Source organism: Sphaerodactylus townsendi, linkage group LG01 (assembly GCF_021028975.2).
Source record: "Sphaerodactylus townsendi isolate TG3544 linkage group LG01, MPM_Stown_v2.3, whole genome shotgun sequence".
NCBI classification, from domain to species: Eukaryota; Metazoa; Chordata; class Lepidosauria; order Squamata; family Sphaerodactylidae; genus Sphaerodactylus; species Sphaerodactylus townsendi.
This window is the reverse complement of record NC_059425.1, coordinates 186,863,403-186,883,090: the sequence shown is the minus strand read 5'-3', so window position 1 is coordinate 186,883,090 and position 19,688 is coordinate 186,863,403. Positions and strand designations below refer to the sequence as shown.

General features: G+C 48.5%; 1 protein-coding gene across 1 annotated transcript in view; it reads right to left on the bottom strand.

Moving 5' to 3' along the window:
* The window catches only part of LOC125438210 (phosphatidylinositol 4-phosphate 5-kinase type-1 gamma-like), a 118,524-nt gene that overhangs the window by 15,115 nt on the left and 83,721 nt on the right, over window positions 1-19,688 (bottom strand).

Here is a 19,688-nt window from a genome sequence, read left to right as displayed (position 1 = left end):
TCCTTTAGCAAATTCCGCAGAAGATTATAAAAAAAGGAAATGGGGACCCTTAGCTATGTCCTTTGTGGTTGTCTAGGCAACCTAAAATGGCAGCTGAGATTTTGCAAGGTAATCTTTCAAGGTCTCAGTCGGCATTCAAAGGGGGTGACCCCTACCAGGTGGTTGGGAAGGACACAGATGAGTAGGAAAGCCATGGGGCTGTGAGGGGCAAAGGAAATATCTGCCTATTAGTATGACTAACATTGTTTTTATCTTTTTCAGTGCCAAGAATGAATTTTACAGAAGAGTTAGTAGAATAGCAAGAAATCTTAGCTGTCCCAGTCAGCTGAGCATTGAGGCTTATCAGGAGCTAAGGCTGTAAGTCTTTGGAAAAACAAGTTTTATACATGCAAAGTGGGATATGACCTATGAAAGCAGGCTTCAGTTGATGATTGGATGCATTGCGTTGCTATGGCATGTTAGTGATGGGAAACGAGACCATGTAAAATGATATAAAAAAGGTGTATATGTTCATGCATTCAAAAAGATGACACTCAAAAGAATGCTTTGTAACTTTGTAGAAGTTAGGAAGAATTCTCCAGGCCATGCCATTAAGTTGTTCCTGGAAAAAAATTATTTCCTCCAAGTGCGTGATTTGGATTATAAAACCCGTGCATAATCTAAGGATTCTACCATCTGCAAGTACGGACAACAGGTAGGAGGGAGGATGTATAGGATTTTAAGCATTGAAACGCTAGGGGGAAGAATCTGGGACTACTAAAAGGAAATATTACTTAAATACAACGCAGGATTGGTGTTTGGGATATGTTGGCTACAGGAGGTGGTGATGGTACACTCACCTGGATAGCTTCTTTAAAAGGGGCTTGGAGGATTTATGGAGGAGAAGTCGACCCATGGCTACTAACCTTTGGATCCTCCTTGATCTGAGATCGCGGAAGGCCTTTACAATTTCATACCAGGTAATTTGGGAGCAGCAGCAGCAGCAGAAGGCCATTGCTTTCATGATCCTGCATGTGAACTCCTCTAAAGGCACCTGGTGGGCTACTGCGAGTAGCAGAGTGCTGGACTAGATGGAACTCTCTGGTTTGATCCAGCAGGCTTTCTCAAGTGTTCTTATGTTTATAAGGAGGGAACAAGCCGCTAATTTGGAGGATGAGGGCAGGGAGCCAGCTGTGGGCCAATAAGAGAGGATTGGGGGGGGGCTATACTAGTAGGTAGCAGAAAGCATGGGGGCTAATGTGTATAGGGGGGAGAGATTTCTCCTCTCCCAAGACCTCTGCATGTCTCCTACGTATGATATTGTATCTACTTTATCTAGTAGCCAATGGCCCTAAAAGCAATTTTATAAAATAGACAGATTCCTACCAAGTATAACAAAGGCAGCACCTTTGAGTAGCTAGATAGAGCTGTACAACTTCTAAGTTCAATCTGGAGTTTTCCCTGAGCTATAAATCCTTTCGATCTCCCGTGACTGGGCTCTACTCTGAGAAAATGGCTGCTTTGAAAGGTGTACTGTGTGGTATCTCTATCCCTCTGGAGGTCTCCCTCCTGTTTCCCTCCCTAAGCTGGGTCCACTCCCCAAGTATCTAGGAATTTCCCAAACCAGAGTTGGAGTAACTGTAGAAGATATCTACTTACTGTGCAATAGGCCAACAGCCATGGCAGGCCATGAATTCATCAGTCAGGAAACAGAGGGCTAGGAGCAGGGGTCTGTAACTCATGGCTCCAGAGCTGCATGCTGCTCTCTTAGCCTGAGATCAAGTGGCTCCACGTGGGCCTTGCAGGGCCTGAGGGCATCGCTGGAAGGAAAGGTGAGTGGAGGGGCCGAACCGGAGGCGGCAGCTCCGCAGCATGAGGGTGCTGCTTTTCGAGTCCCCTCCACTCCACCCTCCTTCCCAGCATCGCTCTGAAGGGCTGGAGGGACACGCCCACGCCGCTCCTCCCACTCCTGGAGGCTGAAGGGGACTGTGGGCATGTCCTTCCAAAGCAGCCACCATCCCCAGTCTGCCATCCCTACAGCCACCATTCCCTCTCTGCCCTCCCATGGAGAAGGCGGCTGCCTGCCCCTGGCTGGCAGCAGAGGGCTTCCCTGTCCGGCGCCTCCGCCTCCCAGTGCTGGAAGGGAAAAGGTGGAGTGGAGGGACTAAACTGGCGTGCAGCTCCATGTGGAGCCAGCCTCTCTGGCCTTCCAGTTGATCTTCAGGGCCGTGGAAAACGACTCCAAATTTCCGGCTCTTTGGGTGGTAAAGGTAGCTACAACCCCAAGGCTAGAGCAATTCTAAATAGAACTCTACTATAAGATCCTCTGAAGATGCTGCTTGCACAGATGGTACTTTTAAACGCCAGGAGAGAATGCCAAGCTAGAACACGCTTACACAGCCTTGAAACCACATACAGCACCCAAGAAATTCTACTCTAGATATGTTTGTTCTGTGACAGTGTTCTTGGGACTGTACCTTACAGCAGTGTAATTCCTTTACTCAGCCACTTCCTAGCAAAGCCTGCTTTTATAATTCAGTCATGTTTACTTCCCAGGCAAGCCTGTGGAGCAGGATCGCAGTCTGATTTCATCTCTCCTTCATGCAAGCAACGTGGAAGTTGAAACCTCCGCGTGGCTTGGATCTGAAGCTTCCTAAGCAATTGACTTGCTGCTATAATAAGAAAAAGATCTCTAGGCTATTTCCATGGAGCAAAATTCTTGGTGGGATCTCCGAAGATCCCTTTCGGCAAAGAATCTTTTACATCTCTTCTGGAACAGGCATGAGATAAGATGATGATAAGATAAGGGACTCTCTTTAGTTTGGAGTGGAGATTGAGGGGATACGGATTGAAGTCTATAAAATTCATGCATGTGGTAGAAAATGTTGATAGCAGAGATAAATTTTTCTCTTTCTCACAATACTGTGAAAACCAGGTGCGCAATCCATTGAAAAAATGCTGGGGGGAAGAATTAGGACTAATAAAAGGAAACACTTCTTCACGCAACGTGTGATTGGTGTTTGGAATATGCTGCCACAGGAGGTGGTGATGGCCACTAGCCTGGATGGCAGGCTTTAAAAGGGTTTTGGAGCAGATCATGAGGAGGAGAAGTCGATTCCATGGCTACTAATCTTGATCCCTTTGGATCTGAGATTGCAAATGCTTCAACAGACTATGTGGTACTGGAGCAACAGCCGCAGAAGGCTACTGTTTCTAAGCCATCCTGGAATGTGAGCTCCCAAAGGCACCTGCAGGGCCACCGCTATGCAGCAGAGCTCGACTAGATGGACTCTGGGTCTGATCCAGAGCTGGCTTGTCTCTAAAAAGATAAGAGCAACTTCTAAATGGCTTAAGTAGTGCACACACAAATCTAAAATTGGCAACATCCCCTGATGGCCATAATCAGTGCCACAAGCAGTGTCACATGAAACACATGGGAATTCTGGAGAACTCAAAAATGCCCTCTGCTGGGATTGATTTGGTTGTCTTAATGTAAGGTAGAAGGCTTTTACAGTGGCGTAGTGGTTAAGAGCAGGTGCATCCTAATCTGGAGGAACCGGCCTAATTCCCCTCTGCCGTCTGCTTTGAGCTGTGGAAGACTTTATCTGGGGGATTCAGATTAGCCCTTGTGCAATTCCCACAGCATGCCAGCTAAAGGACCTTGGGTAGTCCTGGGGTAGGAGGAAACCTTTGCTCGACAGCAGGATGTTAGTGGACCATAATTCTCCATCGACCCCCGCCAGCATGGCTAATTGACCATGCTGGCAGGGCTGATGGGAATGTAGTCCATAACATCTGGAGTGCCAAAGGCCTCACGCAATCACCATATCCTGGGGGTCCTGTAACCCAAGTGGCTGTCCAAATGTTCATGGGACTCACTTCCCATCAGCCCCTGCCAGCATGGGCCAAACTGGGCCAGCGGGAGGCAGGGGCTGATGGTAATTGCAGAACTCCTGGCCCCACCCACTCTAAGCAGGAGCAGTTTGTTGTGGTGGGGGGAAGGGCAAGGAGATTGGTCAGCCCCCTTTGAGTCCTCCTATGGCAGGAGAGAAATGGGTGAATCATGATTCCCAGGGGACAGTGGTGGCAGGGAGAAACCTTATACTCCAGATGCAGGAATTGCCATATTCCTATCAGCCCCTGCCAGCATAGCCAAATTGGCCATGCTGGAAGGGGCTGATGGGAATTGTATTCATAACATCTGGAGTGCCAAAGATCTGCCACTCACGGCCCTAGGAGGGCTCTTGCCTAGCGGGTGATTTTCCGGCCTGCTCTACATGACAAACTCTGCATAAGCGCATGCCCCACAGAGAGGGTTTCCTGAGTGCCACCGGCACATGTGCTTACAGGTTCACCACTACTACTACATACCTTGCATACCCGCAGAGTCTCGCAAAGCAAGCAAAACAGAGGTCCTCGCCTTTATTTCGGAGCCTGTAGGCACTTTGGCAATTTTGACTGCGCCTGAACATAGCCAACTAAACGCCGCCAGAAGGATGACAAGTCTCAGCTGCAAAAAAAATAGCTAAAAGCTTTCACCTTCAGTCACGTGGATTGCAATCACGCAAATCATGATTATAATGATAACCTCAGGACAGTAGGCAGCCGCTAATAAGCAAAGAGTTTGAAAAAATCTGCAACTCGCCAACTGTTTACTTCCTAACAGCCAATCAAAAGGGTCACTGGCAAAAGCTCCACTTGTTTCTCCTGCAGCTCCATTCTAAAAACACTCTGGGCAAGCCTCCAGAGAAGGTTCTAGTGGGGAGCCGGCACTCCATGCAAGAACCCCGCAGAGATACCTAACCTTGTCTTGGGAATGGCCTGGTATGGAGGATCTGCCTCTCCCCAAGCTGGCACGCAGTCCAACCAATCAAATCAAAAAAACCTTTATTTACAAGCCACTACTACCGGTATTATATATACACAGGTCCACTTAACTAGGTAGAGGGAATCCATAAAGGAGCAGCAGTGCGGCGTAGGGAGGTTAAGAGGAGCGCCAAAAGTGTATCTAATCTTGAGGAACTGGCTCTGATTCCCAGCTCCTGCCACCTAAGCTGTGGAGGCTTTATCTGGGGAAACTCAGATTAGCCTGTGCACTCCCACACACACGCCATAGCTAGTGATTTTGGGCTAGCTCACAGCTTCCTTTGGAGCCTTCAGCCCCACCCCACTTTCACAGGGTGTTTGCTGTGAGAGGGCAAGGGTGCTGAGATTGTCAGCCCCTTTGAGCCTCCTACAGGAGAGAAGCGTGATATAAACGCAAACCTCTTCTAAAATAAAATACATAAGGGAAAAAGAGGGAAAGTCTGATCTTTGCTCCTAGAGCGCTTGTTCTTTGCTGCCACAAATCCAAGCATTCTTGGCAACTCGCGCTTGATTTTATGCGTCCACTCACGAAGGTTGTCCGCTACAATAGAAAGCGCGCGCGAAATCTTTGTGCTGGGTAATTTCACAAAGCAGTTTGGCTCCTGGCACTCCTGCTGTGAAATTGATAAACAGCTTCAGGGCCAGAGGAGAAGTCCACACCGACTAGATACGGTCCCCTGGTACGTACGCCTCACTCTACTTATCCAAATAAGGATTTCTTGGGTCACCTCTTAGCCAGGCACTGAAGCTGCACCCCATGTGACGGAGTTCTGTCTTTGCATTTGGTATTCACCAAGACTGAGCTAGGCACCGTCGGAGGGCTCTGAAATACAGCATCCCGCCCCAAACGCAAGGCTGCTAATAAATTTTAATAAAGTGAGTAAGACCGCAACAGGTGAATCTTGGATTGTTTTTAGCCATTATTTTATTTTACTTCTTTAAATCTAGACATCAGTGGAAACTGCACGAGGATTATGGAGTTCTTCTGAAATCGCTTAAAGCAATAATAAAACGCGGACCTCGGTTTCTGGGATTCCCGCCAGGAAGGGATCGGATTCCTATTTTCATTCCACTCGCTTTTTTCTACTTCAGTAACCTTTACTGAAAACGCTGAAACTGCCTCCAGGCACCCGCTTTGTTTTGAAACTCACAAATTCCCTTTACATTTCTAATCTCTTTCCTGCCATGCAAGTAGTGGATAGCTAACCCTTTCGGAAAGACCGAAAGTGCCCAAATTGTAGCTTAAAACCTAATTTCTATTTGACGAAGCGCCACCGACGGCAATTTAACCTGAATACTTGAGGGCTTTAGTTTAGGAAAAACAGCTTGGTCTGCAGGTACATGCTACTTGGGAGTAAGTTTGGTGGCAGCTGGTGGCTATGGCTTGGGCTAAACTGCAAGTAACTCTTCCAAATGGGTGTGAATCATGACTTAGGGGGGGGGCCTCCCTCGTAGCTGCTCTCCCATTAAGCAGCAACTGGAGCCTATCCTCAGGTAAAGGATCGCTTCTAGTTTTTTCATGAATGAAAACTAGTATTTAGATAGTGCTTAATAGGGTTAATGCAATTCTTGCCTCCCAAAACTAGGGTCTTAGGGTTTAATGCTAATAATCGAGTACAGCCGCCCAGGCCAGCTCTAGGATGGGGGACTGCTGCCTCGTGGGCCACAGAGAGGGTTCTGAGTGCCACCTCTAGTGCACCCAAGCATAGGCTCTACCACTGCTATAAGGGCTCCCAGCAGAGGGCCTCATTGGATGCCCATCCGAGATCCGGGAGACGGGTCTGCAACCCAGTGCCCATGGACTTGGACCCCAATTGGCCATGATGGCAGGGCTGATGGGACTTGTAAACCGTATGGAACATATATACCGTGAGAAAGTTGCAGGTGACTCTCTGTATGGTGCAATACATAGTAAATTACTGACCGTTACATTTACGGGCAGGAGAATAAATCTCTTCTCCTGGAGAGAGATCATCTTCAAACGGATGAGGGTCCCAGGGCTGTCATCTCACATTTATGGAAAAGAATGCAGAGAGGAGGGAAAGATCTTTGTGGTGATGTTGATAGATTTGAACCTGTCCTGCCAGATGGAGGACCTTTGATCCATTCCATGCAAGAATGGTGCCTTTCCCACCCACACACAGGCAAAGTCCGGCTACTGCAACCTACACTTTGGGCTGAAACGCTCAAGCATTACTTTTTAAGATGCCAGCGTGGTGTAGTGTATTTCTAGACCGCATGGAGTCTAACTCCAGCAAGAACCGGGTTTGATCCCCCACTCTTCCACATGAGCATCGGACTCTTATCTGGTGGACCAGGTTTGTTTCCCCATTCCTCTACATGAAGCCTGCTGGGCAGTGGCAGAGCTACAAGGCAGAGCTGCAGGAGATAGCAGAGCTGCAGCTACCAAGCACCCCTCTTCTACATTTTAATTTTAGTTCCTTTGACATTTTCCTAGAACTTTTCAGGCTGGAAAAAAAAGGCCTTGTCTACAGCATATATTGAAAATGGCCTTGGATGGGAAACCATATACTTTCCTAGTGGATCTCTTGGGGTCACCTTGATGCCATTGCTACCTTGGGTAAACCTACTAATACTCACCCATTCTGGGCGTGTGGCAGAAAAATGCAGTGAAATAAATAGCCGAAGCATGGCAACCCCATAGGGCAGTGGTTCTCAACCTGTGGGTCGCGACCCCTTTGGGAGTCGAATCAACCCTTCTTACAGGGTCACTTTCTAAGACTCTCTGCATCAGTGTTCTCCAGTCTGTAAAATGGATAAATGCTAGGGCTAGTCAATACAACATGAGGAACTGTATTAAAGGGTCACAGCATTAGAAGCAAGGTTGGAGAACCACTGCCTAAGACTCCCTCTGCATCTGTGTTCTCCATCCGTAAAATTGATAAATGTTAGGGTTGGGGGTCACTAGCAACATGACGAACTGTATGTGAGCGGGCTTCGGGTAGCATTAGGAGGCCAGTTGAGGAAACTACTCGCCATAGGGTTTCTAAGCGCAGGAGGTGACAGATAAGTGGCTCTAAGCAATAATCCGCTTTCTTGGACATCCTTGGTGGTCCCCAATTCTAGGTACCGGGACTCAAAGACCCATGCTGCTTAGCTTTCTGAGAAAGATCGGGCTAGTCTGGAATCTCCCAGGGTCAGATAATTCATAATACAATTACCGTAAACTATAAGATACTTTTCTATAAGAATTAGATCTTCCTACTAACTGGGAAATCTCTTTACAGTCCTGAGTTTCCTTTGGTTTTGCAACCATTACTTACATGCATCATCTAGACTTTCATGCGTGTCAAACTCACGGAAATCCTCCCAGATAGTTAATGAATCAGTACACCACTCAGCCCTGCCAGTATAGCCACGCCCATGCTGGGAGGGGCTGATGGGAAATCTGTAGTTCATGAACATCTGGAGGGCCGGTGGAGCTCTGACACCCCTGGATCTTAGACTCCAGCTGCTTACTCCCAGGATGAGTGACTCTTATTGCTGGCATGTGTTTACCGCTTTTAAAAAAAAAAAAACTGTGGGTTGGCTATCATTCTCTTACACTGACCTACCTCAAGAGGGCATTGTGAGGATAAAACAGAGGAAGAGAGAGCCGTGCATATCAGCATGACTTCTTTAGGAGCAGCAGTGGCGTAGGAGGTTAAGAGCTCGCACCAATCTGAGGAACCGGTTTGATTCTCCGCCTGCCACTTCCCCAGCTGTGGGAGGCTTATCTGGGGAATCTAGATTAGCCTGTGCCCCTCCCAATACACACGCCTTGGCTGGTGACACTGGGCTGGGGCCACAGCTTTCGGAGCTCTCCTAGCCCCACCCACCTCTACAGGGTGTTTGTTGTGAGGGGAAGGGCAAGGGAGATTGCTCAGCCCCCTTTGTGTCTCCCCTGCAGGAGAGAAAGGGGGGATATAAATCCAAACTCTTCTTCTTCTTCTTCTTCAAGGAGAAGGAAGTGCTAAAGCATGCTCAGAATAAGCCCACGCTTGTTCTTGAAACAATCAGAAATCATTCCCTCCCTCTGTTGACGTAATAATTGCCTGCGTCGCGACTCCAGTTGTCCATCCTATTGCTGATTTGTTGCCTCAGTTGAAGAAGCCTGATTTCCAAAACCTGAATGGCAATCACTCTCTAAAATGGTCACTGGATGACGGGTCAAAGAGGGAGACAGCCGGCTAACGGCATTGTCCAAAAAACTGCTTTTTAATAAGATTCCCCTTGAATAAACCAGATGATTATCAGCAGCCTCCGGACCTGGATTTTTCTCTCAACACTAAATTCCAAATAACCATACAACAAACCCCAAACCCTCCCTTTCCCTCCCAATACACCTACCACTTTGGGGGGGGGGTGAAGGTATTTGTCCTTAATGAATTCAGTTCTATGCACAAATCTAGTGGGATCCGTTCACAGTTACTTCAACCAATGTCACTAATGGGGGGCCCTGGTCAAAACACTCAAACAAATCCACCCACGAAGATCATTTCCGGAAGGGACAGGAGCAGCCGAAACAGCCGTGCAGTTCACTACCCCTACCCTCCCGACCATGCAGCTGCTTTAGAGTCGCCAGAAGTGAACCCTGCTGTTAGTTATTGGTGGTGGCGGCGCGCAGGACGTCCGGGCTCCCTGTTCCGGTGGCCTGCTCTGGGCCGCATAGTTTCTCTGCAGAAGCCTCTCTTTGAAAGAAACGACTGGGTCGCATTATTCGGTCCGCTTCAGATGTCCCAAAGCCAAAGGCACCTGCTCGCATTGGCTGATCTCACATAAACGTGGGATGATCTTCTGGTTCCCTCCTGCTGTATCGCGGTGGAGAAGGTTCCACCGCCACACACCGCGCCGACCTCAAGGGATTAGGTGCTGCACCGAGCGCAAGACGATCAGGAGAATATTAATGGCCAGCGGCTGGTTTCCGGATAACCTCCACCGGGCTGAAGGCGAATTTACAGGCAGCCCTTCGCGCATCCTGATGCCCTTCGATACAACTGCTGAAACAACATCTCAAGGCAAAGTTGGAGCATCTTCGCCTATGGAGGTGGCACATGGGCCGCCTCTTCCAGGCATTGCCAGAGGGAGAAATCATGAGGAATGTGCAGGAAGATGGAGACATTACAGCCATTGCAAGCAGCTGCTGAGATTCTTCAGCCAAACCAGGAAGCTAGTCTTCACTTGCACCCAAGTCTGAGAGTGCATGGTGGAAACCTTTGAAAGTGTCCGGGGGTTTCTTTCTAACAGAGGCATTTTGGTTTTAAGAAGTCTGTGCAAAGTAGGAGGGGAGAAAGGGAGGCAGCCATGAAAAGACTCTTGCAATGGACTGAGAGCAAAACACCAAGCAGAAGTAAAAAAAAAATTGGAACAACCTCTACACAGATCCTGCCAGATCTCCGGGCAACATACAGCGGTGTAGATTGCTCTAATCTTTCTATGGGGAGCTCATGGCGACCCGGCTGGATTTGGGTATGTCGCCACAGAACAACAGCGGAAAAACCCATACACAGTGTTGAGATGTACAGCGTCTGCTGATGCACGTGAAGATTCGAAAAAAAAATGTACAGTCGCTCGGGCACAAGTCCGGTAAGCCTCCAAGCACATTACGTGACAGATGAGAGGCACTCCTCTCCCTTCTGAACACCGTCGCCTTTGTATCATCTCCCAATCTGAATGGCGCCAGGGTCCTGGCTGCTGCCCCTCTGGCTCTTATCTCCAGGATAGCTCCTGGCTCCAGGCTCCTCGGGCTTCGGGCCAGTTCTTGGATAGGCCTCTCAGCATTTCTCCTTCGAGGCAGGCGGCTGCAGGCTTTCTGCAAGCGGTGGTTCATCTCCACGTAGGACTGGGTCAGCCGATAGAGGCGCTCCCTCTTGGCCTCCGGGTCTTCGTTCTTGACTGGAGCAGGCAAGTCTAAGTGGAGCAGCACATGGAACAGGGGGGTGGGGAGAAGGAGAGAGAGAGAGAGAGCTCAGTCGAGACCTCACCCACTCTGCTGTATGATCAGCAATAGGGTTGACATTAGGAACAACTCAAGGGGGCTTTCCCCACTGACAGAGTTGAACTGGTTTCGACCGAGGTTCGTAGGTTCCCAGTGAATCCCTACTGCCACCGAAACTCAACATTGTTTGTCTCAGCTCTACCCCACCCCCCCACCCCGCTCGAACTAAGCGGCGTCCTTGTCGTAGTGTTAGGAACTAAGCACTTTTCTGCCGGAACAAAGGTCGATTCCGGGCTCGAGCTTTCCAAGTGGGGAAGCATCGAAACTACACCTCATCCTGGGCTCAAATCCAATCCGCGAGTTTCTTTTGTGGCATGCGCAGAACGAGGAGAGTCGGTGAGGTGAGCAGAAAGCGCATGTAACTGTAAACTGTAAACACTGTAAAAAAAAAGAAAAGCAGCCTCCTGCTTCCCGCCATAACACAAGCGCCAAATCACAATCTGGCGGAGCGAAACAGGCACCAAGATGATCCCGCCCACTTATGCCTTCGTCTCCAGGGGGGCCAACTCTAGTTGCTGTGGGGACAGCCTGAATCACCTCTCCACTGAAGGGAGAACCCAAGCTGGGATGACCTTAGCTCCCTTCTGTAGTGGGGAAAGCCCCAAGGTCTCCCTAGGTATCCAACTCTGGCGCTTCAGATGTTCATGGACACATGATGTTCATGGCACATGCCAGCAGGGGCTGATGGGAATTGTAGTCCGTGAACATCTGAAGCGCTAGAGTTGGACACTTCTGGGGTAGGCTTATCAGCACCTATGGCGCTTGCCTTGATCTGGGAGTTGAGGGGAGGTCCCAAGCCACCACCAGCACTGAGCAAGATCACCACCGTCTTTTCACTGGGTTTTGAACTAGGTGGGGCCTCTTTTTGAGGGTAGCCATGTTGGGCTGCAGCAAATCAGCTAGATTTGAGTCCAATAACTTAGTACAGCAGGGGTGTCAAGTATGTGGCTCAGGGGCCATGTCTGCCCCCTTAAGAACAGAAGAAGAAGAAGAGTTTGGTTTTATATCCCCCTTTCTCTCCTGGAGGAGACTCAAAGGGGCTTCCAATCTCCTTTGCCTCTTCCCCTCTGGCAACAAACACCCTGTGAGGTAGGGTGGGCTGAGAGAGCTCTCAAAAAAGCTGTGGACGCTAGCCCTAAGGTCACCTAGGCTGGGCTGGCGTGTGTGGGGAGCCGACAGGCTAATCTTGAATTCCCCAGATAAGCCTCCACAGTCTCCGGATTGGCAGAGCGAGGGAATCAAACCTGGTTCTCCTCGGATTAAGAAGTGCTCTTAACCACTACATGCACTATCGCTGCTTAAGAGGGACTCTATCGCAGTGGTGGAAAACTCCATGGTGTATCAACAAATGTTCATGAACTACAATTCCCATCAGCCCCTATCAGCATGGCCAATTGGCCATGCCGGCAGGAGTTGATGGGAATTGTAGTCTGCAAACATCTGGAGTGCCATAGGTTCGCCACCATGGACTTATCAGGTCTGTGAACTGGCCAAGACACCCCCCCCCCAGTGCTGACTACCTCCCCCAGAGCTGTTCTGGCCTGGTAAGCCCACTGCCGGCTTGCCAGTTCAGGCAGCCCCCCCCCCCTTTGCTCCCAATCTGACCTGGCAAGCCAGCCTTCCCCTCCTCCCCCCAGTGTCAATCTCGGCTGGCAAAGCGCTTCCATTGGGAGCTGCTAAACCACCCGCCTCCCAGGTATTTCTCCTCCAGCCTAAATCCAAATCAAGTACTCTATTTCATATCTTGGCCCTCGGGCCACTAGTAGAGTTCAACACCTCTGCTGTAGAGAGTGAGAAGATTTTGGGGTTGAGGAGCATTGACGTTGAAAACCGTGAAAACGGGAGCACACTGAATCAGATAAACTAAAATGATGAAAGAAAGCCCGTTAGAAAAATGTGTGAGAAAATGGTTTCCTGGTTATATTTATGAAGGAACATTATGGTTTGGATTTACTCTCAGCTATGTTTTAAGTTTTCAAATGAAGTGTGGATACTGGTGAAGTCTTCACACCCTTCCCCCTCCCCCTCCCCATTTTTAGATGGTATTATATGCATATGATATATACTAGATCCGTGGTGGCGAACCTTTGGCACTCCAGATGTTATGGACTACAATTCCCATCTGATGGGAATTTGTAGTCTCGCTTAGCATCTGAGCAAGGTTCGCCACCACTGTACTAGATAGACAGAATATAAGATAATCATTTCTCGGATGTGGAAGATGGAGGTCAAAATATCTCGTACAATATTAATCAAGTGTGACTTTAATTTCTTTTCTTCTTGAATCATTGCTCCTATCTCTATTTGTATGTATGTACATTGTGTTTCCCCGAGAAATAAGATAAAGTGTCTTATATTAATTTTTGCTCCCAAAGTATGTGCTTTATGGCCCCTATTTTCAGGGGGGATGTTCTACTATTCTTCTGTAGTTCTATGTCTACGGATTAGGGCATGCTTCCAAACAAATCCTTTGCTATTACCTTTACTTTCTTTAGGGGGGATGCCTTATATTCTCAGTACTTCAGCAAAACCTCCACTACGCCTTCTATTCTTCTGGGGATGTCTTATATTCAGGGAAATAGGGTATGTATGTATGTATGTATGTATGTATGTATGTATGTATGTATGTATGTATGTATGTATGTATGTATGTATGTATGTATGTATGTATTCCTTTCAAATAATTTAATAAAGACTTTATATACATTTAAAAAAGGAAACCCTGAAAATCTTGGTCTCCAATGTGCTACTGGATTCAAAACCAGGTGGGACGTGGAGTTCTCCTGGGAGCAAAAGTATCTCCAAGAGACAAAGATCAGTTCCCCTGAGAAATAGGGCAGCGTCAAAAGGGGAAAGGCGGGTCTATGACATCACATCCCTACTGAGGCCCCTCCCCTCCACAGACTCCGCCTTCCCCAAATCTCCAGAAGTCTCCTAAGCCAGAATCGGCAGCCCTAGTTTGAGATCAGCAAGATTTTTTGACCTACTCCATGCTCGGTGCCTAGTCTGATAAAGGGGACCTCTTGATGTCTTAAAATAGGGTTCTGCAGACCTGTAGTTCTCCAGATAGGTTCATGGATCGCCTTAATTCCTTATCAGTTTCTACCAGCATGGGCCATAATTGGCCCATGCTGGCAGGGGCTGATGGATTTGTCAGTCCATGAAGCTATCTTTAGAGAGTTTATAGGGGACACACACATACACACACAGCCTAAAATCTTCTTAGCCGTTAAGGCACAGACCTAGCTGTCTCAGAGATGGAAATTAGCAGAACCGTGCTGGGTAAGTGGGCTCAGACCCCCCCGCCCAAATTCCTCCTACTCTGTTTCCCCGAAAATAAGACATCCTCTGAAAATAAGACATAGTAGGGATGCTTGCTGAAGGAAGTGCTAAATGGCAAGCATCCTCTCGGAAGCAAGATATAGCAAAGCTTTGTTTGGACGCGATGCCCATCAAACAACTTTACTCAGAGCATGCAGCTGTGGGATGCGGGAAAAAGAAAGACATCCCTGAAAAATAAGATACTTTATGAAATCTTGGGGAGCAAAAAAATTCATTATAAGATACTGGTCTTATCCAGCTACGGGAAACTACGGAAGTATCGGCTCAGCAAAGCCTGTGATGCAAAGATGAACGTATTCTGGTACCTTCACTGGGTTCTACCAGGAGGACAAAGACTGGATGCAAGTAATGGCTGGCTGAACAAGCTGGACATCCCTCCAGGGATCTTGTCTCGGTGTTGGGGGGTTCAGGCCGTGTGGGCAGAACCACTCGCTTCTTAGCCTTGGAGGTCATTGCTCAGAAACAGATGCCAGGGGGGCACTGGAAAGAAAAAAGAGGGGGCGACAGGAAAATATGGGGAGCAGGTTAGAGATGTGTTCAGGTGAGAGTTGCTCCTTCAACCAGCATTATTTCCCAACACCAGGATGGATTTCACCTTCTGAACCCTTCTCAGGATCAAACTTTACAAAGCTTCCAGAGAGAGTGTATTCCGGAGTGTCGAGGTAGCCCTGATGGATCGACCCGGGAGACCATAATGGTAAAAGGGAAAAAATGGATCTTCTACATTATGTTGAACCCAACATATTTTAGGATGCAGCACCACACACAAATTCCAAAACCCCATGGAACGTAAGCTGACTTAGGAGCTAGGTATGTTTATTATTTTGGAGAAGAGGAAGGCTGGTGGATAACATGATAGCCAAGTGTTTAAATATCTTGAAGGGATGTCATGTTGGAAAGAGGGAAGCAACCTTGTGCACTAACGCTGCTCCATAGACTCAGGGACACAATGCAGTAATGGGATTCAAACTATGGGAAAAGAGATTCCACCGAAATCTTAGGAAGAACTTCCAGACAGTACGGGCTGTTGGACACTGGAATACGCTGCCTCAGAGAGTAGCGGAGTCTCCTTCTTTGAAGGTTTTAAAACAGAGGCAGGATGGCCCCTTCGTGGCAGGGGGCTGGACTCAATGACCCTTGTAGTCCCTTCCAACTCTATGATTGTACAAACATAACAAGAACGTCAAGAACTTTGTGACAAGTCAGTTCTACAGCCTGTGTAAATTATGCAACCAAACGTTGATCTCTTTGTATCGTTTATTCTATTACTCTGCTTGACTTTAGAGTTCTCCTGGAGCAAGAATTATCTCCAGGCGTACCATAGATCACCAGGGTGCTCCTGTAGAAATAGGGCAGTCAATCCTGAACGCTGAAGCCTGAACACTGAAAATCCCACTTTATCTTAAGATTTCTCTTGGCATCACCCACTCACGGTCAAACTCTAAACATGCAGCCTTGAGGGCTAGAAACTTTGCTTCATCCAAAACGAAAGGCAGGTGCTAAACGAAGCCATGCAGAAACTGGGAAAACTCTTAGAGCCTGTTTCGCCTAACAACCAACCGGCAGGATTGGCTTTAATTCACAAAACTGGAGCAACGAGGAAAGCCTTGATGAGCATTGTTTTACTCCACGCGTTTCATGCAGTTAGAAATCCCGATGACTTCTTAGCACAGTATTATACATCTCGTATGGCAAAGCTCAAGAAATTGAGGGCAACAAAGAGATCACCATCACCATTTCCAAGGCCTTAGTTGGATAGTAGTTCCCAAGGGGAGATGCCAACTCAATGCATGGCAGCGGTGAAAAAGGCAAACTTCTACATGCTGTGGGATAATTAGGAAAAGGAATTTGAGAATAAAACTGCAAAGATTGTCATGCCTCTTATATAAAAGAGCACGTGGTGCTAATGACACTTGAGTACTGTGTTCAGTTCTTGGTAAGCCACATCAAAAAAAAGGATATCAGAGAGATAGGAAAAAGTGCAGAGAAGAGCAACGGCGAGGATGACTTCGAAGAGGATTGGAGCACCTTCCCTTTTATGAGGAGAGGCTGCAGCGCTTGGGACTCCTTTTAGGCTTTTGGGAGAGGAGACGCCTGAGGGATAAGGATTGAAGTCTATAAAATTATGCATGGGGTAGAAAATGTTGACAGAGAGAAATTTTCTCTCTTTCTCACAATACTTAGAACCAGGGGCATTCCATTGAAAATGCTGGGGGGGAAGAATTCAGGACTAATAAAAGGGAAACACTAGCTTCGCATTTAACGGTGATTGGTGGCTTTGGAATTATGCTGCTGCACAGGAGGTGGTAGGATGGCCACTCACCTGGACGCAGCTTTTAAAAGGGCTTCTTGGACAGATTTATGGAGGAGAAGTCAATATATGGCTACAATCGCGATCCTGCTTTGATCTCTAGATTGCTAATGCCTTTAGCAGACCAGGTGCTCAGGAACGCTTTAAGCAGCAGCAGGAAGCCCTTTCGCTTTTCACATCCTGCACGCATTGAGCTTCCCAAAGGCACCTGGTGGGCCCACTCGCGAGTAGCATGAATGCTGGACTAAGATGGACCTCTGGTCCTACGATCCAGCAGGCTAGTTCCTTATGTTCTTATGTTCTTATGTTCTTATTCTCTTGCCAAATGGGTCCTTTGGAAAACCGTGAGGCCTCTGCTCTGTCAGTACCGATGGAAAAGTATGACATTTCCACTGAACTGTTAACTGGCATAGGACGTTACTCCTCCTGCCATCCGATCAGCGTCCAAAAATCCAATATTTGCAAGCAGAGGGGAGGGGCTAGAAAACAACATAAAATCAAAAAGCCGCACTGTAATCATCATAATCTTGCTGCAGGAATTGGGGAAGTACCAGTGATATTTGACCTTAAAGGGGGGGGGAGTTGTGTTAAGTAAATCTATTGCGAGGGATTTTTGGTGATCTTTCGAGGTCCCACGTTTTCATCGTTGGAAATTAAGCTGCCTTTCGCTTGGAGATGGGTGGGTGTCCCTGCTGTAGAATTTTTACTTCATCTTTGGAGAAGGAGGGAGACATTCTGGGGGAGCTATATTTTTTTCGGGGTGGGGAGGATGAGCCTGCTATATGTATATATTTGACTCCCTCCCTTCCTGTTTTCCAGGCCGGACAACACAGCTTAGCCTTTCCATCTGCAATCCGGATTCCAGAAGATGTTCGAAAGCCAGCCCGATTCTGCAGTCCTTCCTGAAAGCAAAGGCTGGCTGGGTGCAACACGCATGCAGAAGGAAGATTGCAGAGACCGTACACTGGGCACATGCATCTGTTCTGGCAGATACCACACCCACCCCAATGCAAGGAGACCCCCCACCTGCACAAAGCCTTTCCGAAAAGGACACCCTCCTCCACCTTTCTTCCCTGCCCGACAACAGCCCTGCAAATGACTGCCTGCAAATGGAAAGTTCCTCCCCTTCATTTGCCACGGATTCCCCCCCCCCGATTTGTGTGCCAGGGCTGGCTATCCACAACAGGCGCCTAGTTTGGTTCTGCGTGCGGCTCTTACCCCCAAATGCCCACTCTCTGATCTCTACTCAACAGGCAATCCCTCCCGCCCAGCAAGCTGCCACCTTCCCCCACTTCCAACACCAGCTGATCTGTGCATCCAGATCTCCCCTCTGGGGGCTTCCCTTTCTCATCTCATGCCAACCCTTCCTTCCCTTCTCCCCCCCCCCCCCAGAATTTCCTCCAGCTTTGGCAACCCAGCTGGCTTGCTCAGACCCCTCCAAGAATCCCCTCCAGCCATGCTTTACTCCCCCCCACACCTGGCCTCTGTCTCACCCCACTGCGTCCCCCCACCCCCCACTCCATGCTTGGCATATGGTACTGCCCACAGCACCCATCCCACTTGTATCTGGGAGGCAGGTTTGGAGAATGGAGAGTGGACTAAGACCGTGAACTCCCCCCCACCCCCCAAACATCCCACTTCCCCTCATTCTGCCAGATCTCTTATTTGGGCCCCCTCTCGCGCCCCCCCCCCAGAACTAACCCCTCTAACCTGAGCCCCCCACCCCACACACACCATCGACCATCCGTCCCACTTAACATCATTAAGTCTCCCCATCTTTAACTGCACCTCTTTACGCCCCTTCCTATGCAGACTCTCATGCCTACATTGGCTCTGGGGGGATCCCCACTGGCTGCCCCACGCCAAGCCTCTTCGAGGGGGGGTACCCGGCTCTCCCTACATGCTCCCCCCAATTTGCCCCCCTCCTTTTCTTCCTCACCTGCTCTTCCGCCCTCCTCCTCCTCCTCCTGTCCACCACTTGAGGCTCCTCCTCCCCCGCTAAGCCGCGCCCTATCTTGAAGCCCCGCCCTCGCCCCAGCTCTTTAACTCCACCCTCCGCAGAGGTACCAAAAGGCAATGCCTAACATCAAGTGCCCCGCACTTCCGGTTCCCCATTCCAACACCGCCCATTTGCGGGGCAGATGTTAAAACCCTAGGCGAGGTGGGGTCCTCAGGGACCAGAAGTGTCGATTTCCGATGCAGCTACTTGAATATGATTTTTTTTTCTTCATTGCTAGTGAGGAAGTTTTTTTTTTTTTTAGCAATGGTGTGCTTTTTCAGAAGTTATCCTAAGCAAAATCAGAGAATTAGCTAGTCCGGTCGTAAGCCCCGACTCCAAGGGAGTAGCTGGAAGAGGCGCTCGCGGACTGGTCAAGCGGACTGCAGACGGGTTAAACTGAACTCACTTCGACAAGAAAGGAAGCCCAGCAGCCCATAATTTTACGAACAGCCAGAGCATTGAGGTGGAAAAGAAGGCGATTACATGCCATGCGCTTTGCATATCTTTTTGTTTTCTCCTGAATAAGTTTTATGCCTTGCAAAGATGGGCACTGGCGTCCTAAATGTTGCATTTCATGTGCATATATATGACACGTGCGTATTGCGTAAAGGAAGTGTATGTTAAAGCAAACCCCCCTCGATCTGTTGGCTTAAGAGCGTGGCTTGGTTGTTTTTCTTGGTCAATGGGGAACTGGAAGCCGCTTAAACTTTCGCTTCCACTTGCTTGAAGGATGCCAGGTGGTGTCTGCAAGAGTTCCGCTGGAACACCCCTGGCACCACAAAATACCCACCCCCATTAGAGCATTTAGCCCTCCCCTGGATATAATAATGGTAATATTAGTAATAGTAATAATGGTAATAATAATAAAAAGCTAAAGATCAGAGCGGCTGTGAAATCTACAACAACAACAATAATAATAATAATCATAGAGACATGAGAAGGTCACTAGATACCGCGATTTGGAAATCGAGCTTCAGCGTCTGTGGCATAAACCAGCTGAGGTCATCCCAGTGGTAATCGGCACGCTGGCACCAACCCAAAAACACTAGGGCGGCACTTGAAACATCTTCGAATTGACAAAATTAACATCTGTCAAATTCAGAAGGCAGCTCTGCTGGGATCCGCCGCGAATACTAGCGCCCGATACATTACAACTTCCTAGGCCTCTGGGTGAGGAGCTCGAATTGTAATGA